Below are 6,000 nucleotides of genomic sequence, written 5' to 3'. Positions count from 1 at the left end.
CAAGGATTGGCTATGAAGCAACGGAAACAACTGAGTTTTCCACAGTAGAAAATTATCACCGGAAAGTTTAAGGCTAAGGTGGTGTTGCACAGCCGGAGTGGAGGTGGAAGATGACATTGTGAATAGGAGAGATGGAAAAATGGTAGAGAATAAATAGCGTTGGTATTTTCAAGGATCCTACTGGTCGTTACGATACCATGTAAGAAATAGACTCAAGGTTTGAGAATGAGTTTCGCTTATCCTCAACTCTAGGATAGCGTTTGTATTTATAGAGTTTTCCTACAATGACTAATTCAAAGTATTTTGAATTAATCCGTTACAATATTAACTACAGAATATAACTACATTAATGGACTAATTCAAAATTAGTCCGTTACGATATTAACTACAGGCGTTACGGTATTAAATACAAATATTACAATATTAATTACAGAATAATTTTGAATTATCCGTTACATATTAACTACATTCCTTAACACATATGAACACGAAAAGTCGTACATAGTGAGATATTGTGAACTACCTAAATGCAATTGAGGGGATTTCTCCTTGTTTGCACAATTCTGCACGCTTGCAAGTTTCTAGTCTTGTCACGAATTTATTTTCATTCTAGATTGGTGTTCTTATCTGTTTTCATTGCCTCTAGGCATGATAGCAGGTTGTATATTATTTTCCTTTTGAGTATCTATGTTATACGATTATAATTGATCCAATAGTGGTTTTATAGGGGAGTAATAGAGTAATTTCTACCCAAAATAGGACATTGCTTCAATTTATGCAGGTGTAAGATATATATTTATTTATTTTTTTGTCGAAAGATATATACTTGTCGAAGATAGGAAAATGCGTTGAATAGTATTTAAACAAAAATATAATAAAATAATCCTTTTTTCCTTTTTTTATTATTATTTACCATCATCTTCTTTTTTTCTTTTGTTTTGACCAAAAAAATTTCTCTTGTAAAGGTAATTTTGATAGCAACTAATCAATGACATTAATGATTTAATAAATGTAACTTGGGAAGATAAAGAATGATGGCTTTGACAATCACCATGCACGGTCTGTGATATTATGAGCTTTAAATAAAAATCACCAATTAGTGGTACTATCAGTCTCCCTTAAATATGTAATTAGAAAAGTTTGACGAACGCTAATGTAATGTACACTACAAACATGAAGAAAAATGGTCAATATCATTAAAGCAAAATACTAAAAAGAATATGAGAGTAAAAATTCATTCGAAATATATTTATTTTTCAAACGAATAGGAACATAATATCTATAACTAGATTGTCTATATCATTAAAGCAAAAAAAAAAAAAAAGGAATGACAAGATCTTATTGTTAGTGTTTATATATATCTTGTTATATAAAGAATGAAAATGACGAACTTTTCATTTGCTCCAAATTCGCGGGTACTGTTCATCCAGAATGCTCCCGCCCCCTTTGCCTCGGGCTACTGTTCATTCGACGGGTTGAAGGCTACTCCGGCCAGCTGAGGCAATGGTTGGACCTGACTTTCGCTGCTGAGCATCGTCCTCCTCCCCTCTCTGCCCTCTCCGACTAGATTCCCCCTTCGTGGTGTTGTGTGACCGGTGGAACAGATTTGAGTTTTGCCGTCTGTTGCACTTTCAGGTTGGAATTTCTTCTGTTTCTGCTTTATCCCTGGTTGGCTTAGCCTTGTTGTTGTTTTGGAAGGTCCTCTCCACCCATTATTGAACGATTTTTCTGTTGGTGGACTTATATGAGTCGTGGAACACATCTGGATTCTTCTGGTACTGTGGTTCGAGTTTTCTCTGAGTTCTTTGGTCTCGATACCCGTACGGTCTAGGGATGGTAGATGCATTGACCACCCTTGTTGTATCGCCTCCCCCAATGACTTCTTTAGCTAAAGATAAGGAGCACCAATTCCCTGAGCTTCAGAACCTTGTTATTGGTGCTGCTGGTGTGGCTGGTAGCAGCAAGGAACCTGGCAATAGGGGAGGATCTCATCAGGGTGTTGCTGGGGGGCTGAATGCATTGGGGACCCAACGGGCTGTTGGGCAAGCTGGTAGTAGAAGCCGTAGTAGGGGCAGGCCTTCTAATAGGCAATCACGACCTGCCTTAGTGAGAAATGATGGATTTCGCTATAGAAGTAGGACCAGCCATGGCTCTAAGGCCCCTCTGCCAACTCAAAAGCGACAAGATCAGCCGAGGACTTGGGAAAATGTTGCTAGGTCTTTGGAGAAAGGTTATAATCTATCTTATATGCCACCTACTGTTGAAAATGGGAGGCCCATTGTGGAAATTTCGGCTGCAATTGTGGAGGATGCGAACCCCTTATGGAAGGAGTGTCTTGTTGGATACTTTGTGGGGAAGAAACTCCCCTTCAAGTTGACTGAAGACGCCATCAAAAAAGCATGGGGTGCTCATGTCATTGATGTCCGTTTGAATGAAAATGGATTCTTTTTCTTTCATATCCCGGATGAGGCCTTTAGACGAAAGATACTAGATGTGGGACCTATTTCGATTATGAGGAGTACAATCATGCTTCAACAATGGCACCCGAAGTTGAAGCTTAAGAAGGATCAACATGATACACTCCCAGTATGGGTTAAATTGCGGGAGATCCCCATACACGCTTTGGTCGGCATCGGGTATAAGCGCCATAGCTAGTGCGATTGGTAGACCGTTGTATGTTGATTTACAAACGGAGCAAATGAGAAAAATCTCCTATGCTCGGGTTTGCATAGAGATTAAGGCGACACAACCCCTCCCTCACCTCGTAGAGTTCCGTTGGGATGGTGAAATAAGTTCAATTGAGGTGGACTATGAATGGAAACCTATGGCTTGTGACACTTGTCATGTATTTGGCCATAAAAATGGCACTATTGGGCACCCGTGCCATGCAGCCCCTGTGGCTCCTGCTCTTGAAGTCTCGGCTTCTTCGAATACTGGGGCTGCAAACGTTGGGCTCTCTGTTGTTGAAGATGAATGGGAACAAGTCAAAAGGAAGTCTAGATCTCCTGCAGCAAAGATGCTTCCCCTGCTTCCTATTCCCCAAGAGCAGACCCCTGTGCAAGTCTCTCCCTCTCCTGCTGCTCAACCTGGAACCCATCTCATGCTGTCTGAACCAGTACTCACCTCTCGGGCTACCTCTGCTGCGTCTTCGGACTCGGAAGATGCTGGTGAGGACCTACCCAGTCAGATTGGTAGTGGAGAGGAGGAAGATCCCCCATCACCTCCACCGCCTAATACAAGATCTAAGAGGACTATTACTGGTCTTTTATCTGACTCTCATGAGTCCACCCCCTCGGTGCCACCTGAATCTCCTGCTCCCCCGATAGTCAGTGCTGGCAGCAACCCCTCATCCTCACAGAGTGCCATCCCCAAGTCTAAAAACAAAAGGGGTGGTAGAAGAAAGAGATAATGGCTCGTTATTCCTTGCCTTGTATATATGTTTTTTGGAGTATGGAATATTCGGGGTCTAGTTAACCCCCTCAAACAAGCTGAAATTAGAACTCTTGTTAGATCCCACAAATTATCTTGTATTGGTATCTTGGAGACTAAGGTTACTGAATCTATGTTTCTGCAGATCTCAGCTGGATTAGTACATGGTTGGCGGTGGTCGTCTAATTATCTCCACTCACCCCGGGGTAGAATATGGGTTGGTTGGGATCCTACAATGGTTGACATGGATATCCTCTCCTTATCAGCTCAGGCCATTCATTGTCGTGTGCAAATGCTTCATATGAATAAGTCTCTTGTCCTCTCGGTGATCTATGGAGAGCATACTTTTGTTACTCGACGTGCTCTTTGGTCCGACCTTCTCCTTTCTAGTGCCGAATTCTACGTTGAGCCGTGGGTAGTGGCTGGTGATTTTAATGCCATTAGAGACCATTCTGACAGATTGGGTAGCTCGAATACTTGGATCCCGGCTTTTGATGAATTTGGAGAGTGTCTTATACAGGCGGGCCTTGATGATCTTAGATACGTCGGCCACAGATTTACTTGGTCAACCTCTTCTAGCTTGTCCCGTAAACAGCGGAAGATTGATCGGGTTCTCATTAATGAGCGGTGGTCTTCGGTTTTCTCTTTCTCGGAGGCATCTTTTCCGGCTCCTGGTGTGTCCGATCACACTCCCTCGATTATTAGAATTGTACCTTCCCCCGTGGTCAGGAAACCTTTCAAGTTCTATAATTGCTGGATGTCGCATCCGTCATTTAAGGACATTGTTGCTGAGGTATGGGATATGCAGGTTATGGGGACATCGATGTATGTCCTTTGTTGCAAACTAAAACTTCTTAAATCTAGACTCAAGCAACTCAATAGAGACTCCTTCTCTGAGATATCTTCTCGCACCGCTCAGGCCAGGATAGCCCTTATGTCCACACAAGATGATCTTGCCTTAGATCCCCACAACTGCTTCCTTGCGGACCGAGAAAAGGAGCAGCTCAAGTTATTCTCGAACTTGAGACTCCAAGAGGAGTCCTTCTTTAAGCAGAAGTCCAGAATACGTTGGTTGAAGGAAGGGGACCAAAATACTAAATACTTCCATCATTTTGTCAATAAAAGACACTTGCATAATCGTATTCTCTCGGTTGAAGATTCGGATGGGGTGATTCTCACTGAGCACAACACCATTCGGTAGCATATTGTGAGGCATTTTGAAAATCTGCTAAATGGGACTTCTCTTAGCTACGAACCGGAAATACACGAGATTAGGGAGTTCATTGCTTGTGGCCTCGATGGGGATCAGGTCAGTTTTCTTTCTCGGGCTGTCACGGATGCTGAAATTCGTAGTACCATGTTCTCCCTTGCTTCGGGAAAGGCGCCGGGGCCTGATGGATACAATGCTGATTTCTTTAAAGCATCTTGGGCTATTATTGGACCTTCAGTCATCTTGGCCATTAGGAATTTTTTTGAAACCGGGTTGCTACTCAAAGAAACAAACGCCACCATCCTCACCCTTGTGCCTAAAGTGCCTAATGCTTCGGCTATGTCTGATTTTAGGCCTATAGCTTGCTGCAATACGGTGTATAAATGTATCACCAAGATCCTTGCAAATCGGATTGCCAATGTTTTGCCTTCTATCATAAGCTCTCCCCAAAATGCTTTTGTTAGGGGCCGGCGGATTAGTGACAATATCATGCTAGCCCAAGAGTTGTTTGCTGGGTTTCATCATGATCCGTATCTCCCTAAATGTGCCATTAAGGTAGATTTTCAAAAGGCTTATGATACAATTGATTGGGGGTTCCTTGAATTGACCTTACAAGCTTTTGGCTTCCCGGCTATGTTCATCAAGCTGATTATGATATGTGTTTCCTCTCCTAAGTTCTCCATTGCGATTAATGGTGAGCTCCATGGTTTTTTTCCAAGTTCTAGAGGAATTCGTCAAGGAGACCTTGTTTCCCCTTATCTCTTTACTATGATTATGGAGGTGTTCTCGGGCATCCTCAAGTCCAAGACCGACTCGGGGGCTTTCAAGTTCTATTGGCGGTGCAAACGTACCTGTGTGTCACATCTCTTCTTCGCTGACGATGTCTTACTTTTTGCTGAGGCACACATACCCTCCATCACTCTCTTGAAGGAAGGCTTAGATATTTTCTCAAGGTGGTCCGGATTAAAGCCCAATGCCAATAAAAGTGAGCTTTTCCTCTCCGGTGGCTCCACCGGGCTTCGTGAGCAGATTCGGTTGGTGTTGGGGTTTCGGGAAGGTAATCTCCCTTTTCGCTATCTTGGTGTCCCCATCATTGCATCCAGGCTTACTAAGTCAGACCGTAATGCTTTGGTTAACTCCATTACTGCGCGAGCTCGCTCGTGGTCCCAAAGATTCTTATCTTTTGTGGGTAGACTACAACTTATTAAATCTGTCTTGCATGCTATCCACGTGTATTGGGCTAGTGTTTTCACTCTGCCAATGTCTATACTGTCTCGAATTGAGCTCATCCTAAGACAGTTCCTTTGGAAGGGTCCGGACTTGGGATTTGGGGGAGCTAAAGTATCTTGGGCTGATGTATG

Source organism: Rhodamnia argentea, chromosome 3, assembly GCF_020921035.1.
Source record: "Rhodamnia argentea isolate NSW1041297 chromosome 3, ASM2092103v1, whole genome shotgun sequence".
In the NCBI taxonomy this organism is placed as follows: Eukaryota; Viridiplantae; Streptophyta; class Magnoliopsida; order Myrtales; family Myrtaceae; genus Rhodamnia; species Rhodamnia argentea.
The sequence above is the reverse complement of the archived record's forward strand: the minus strand, read 5'-3'. Positions refer to the sequence as shown.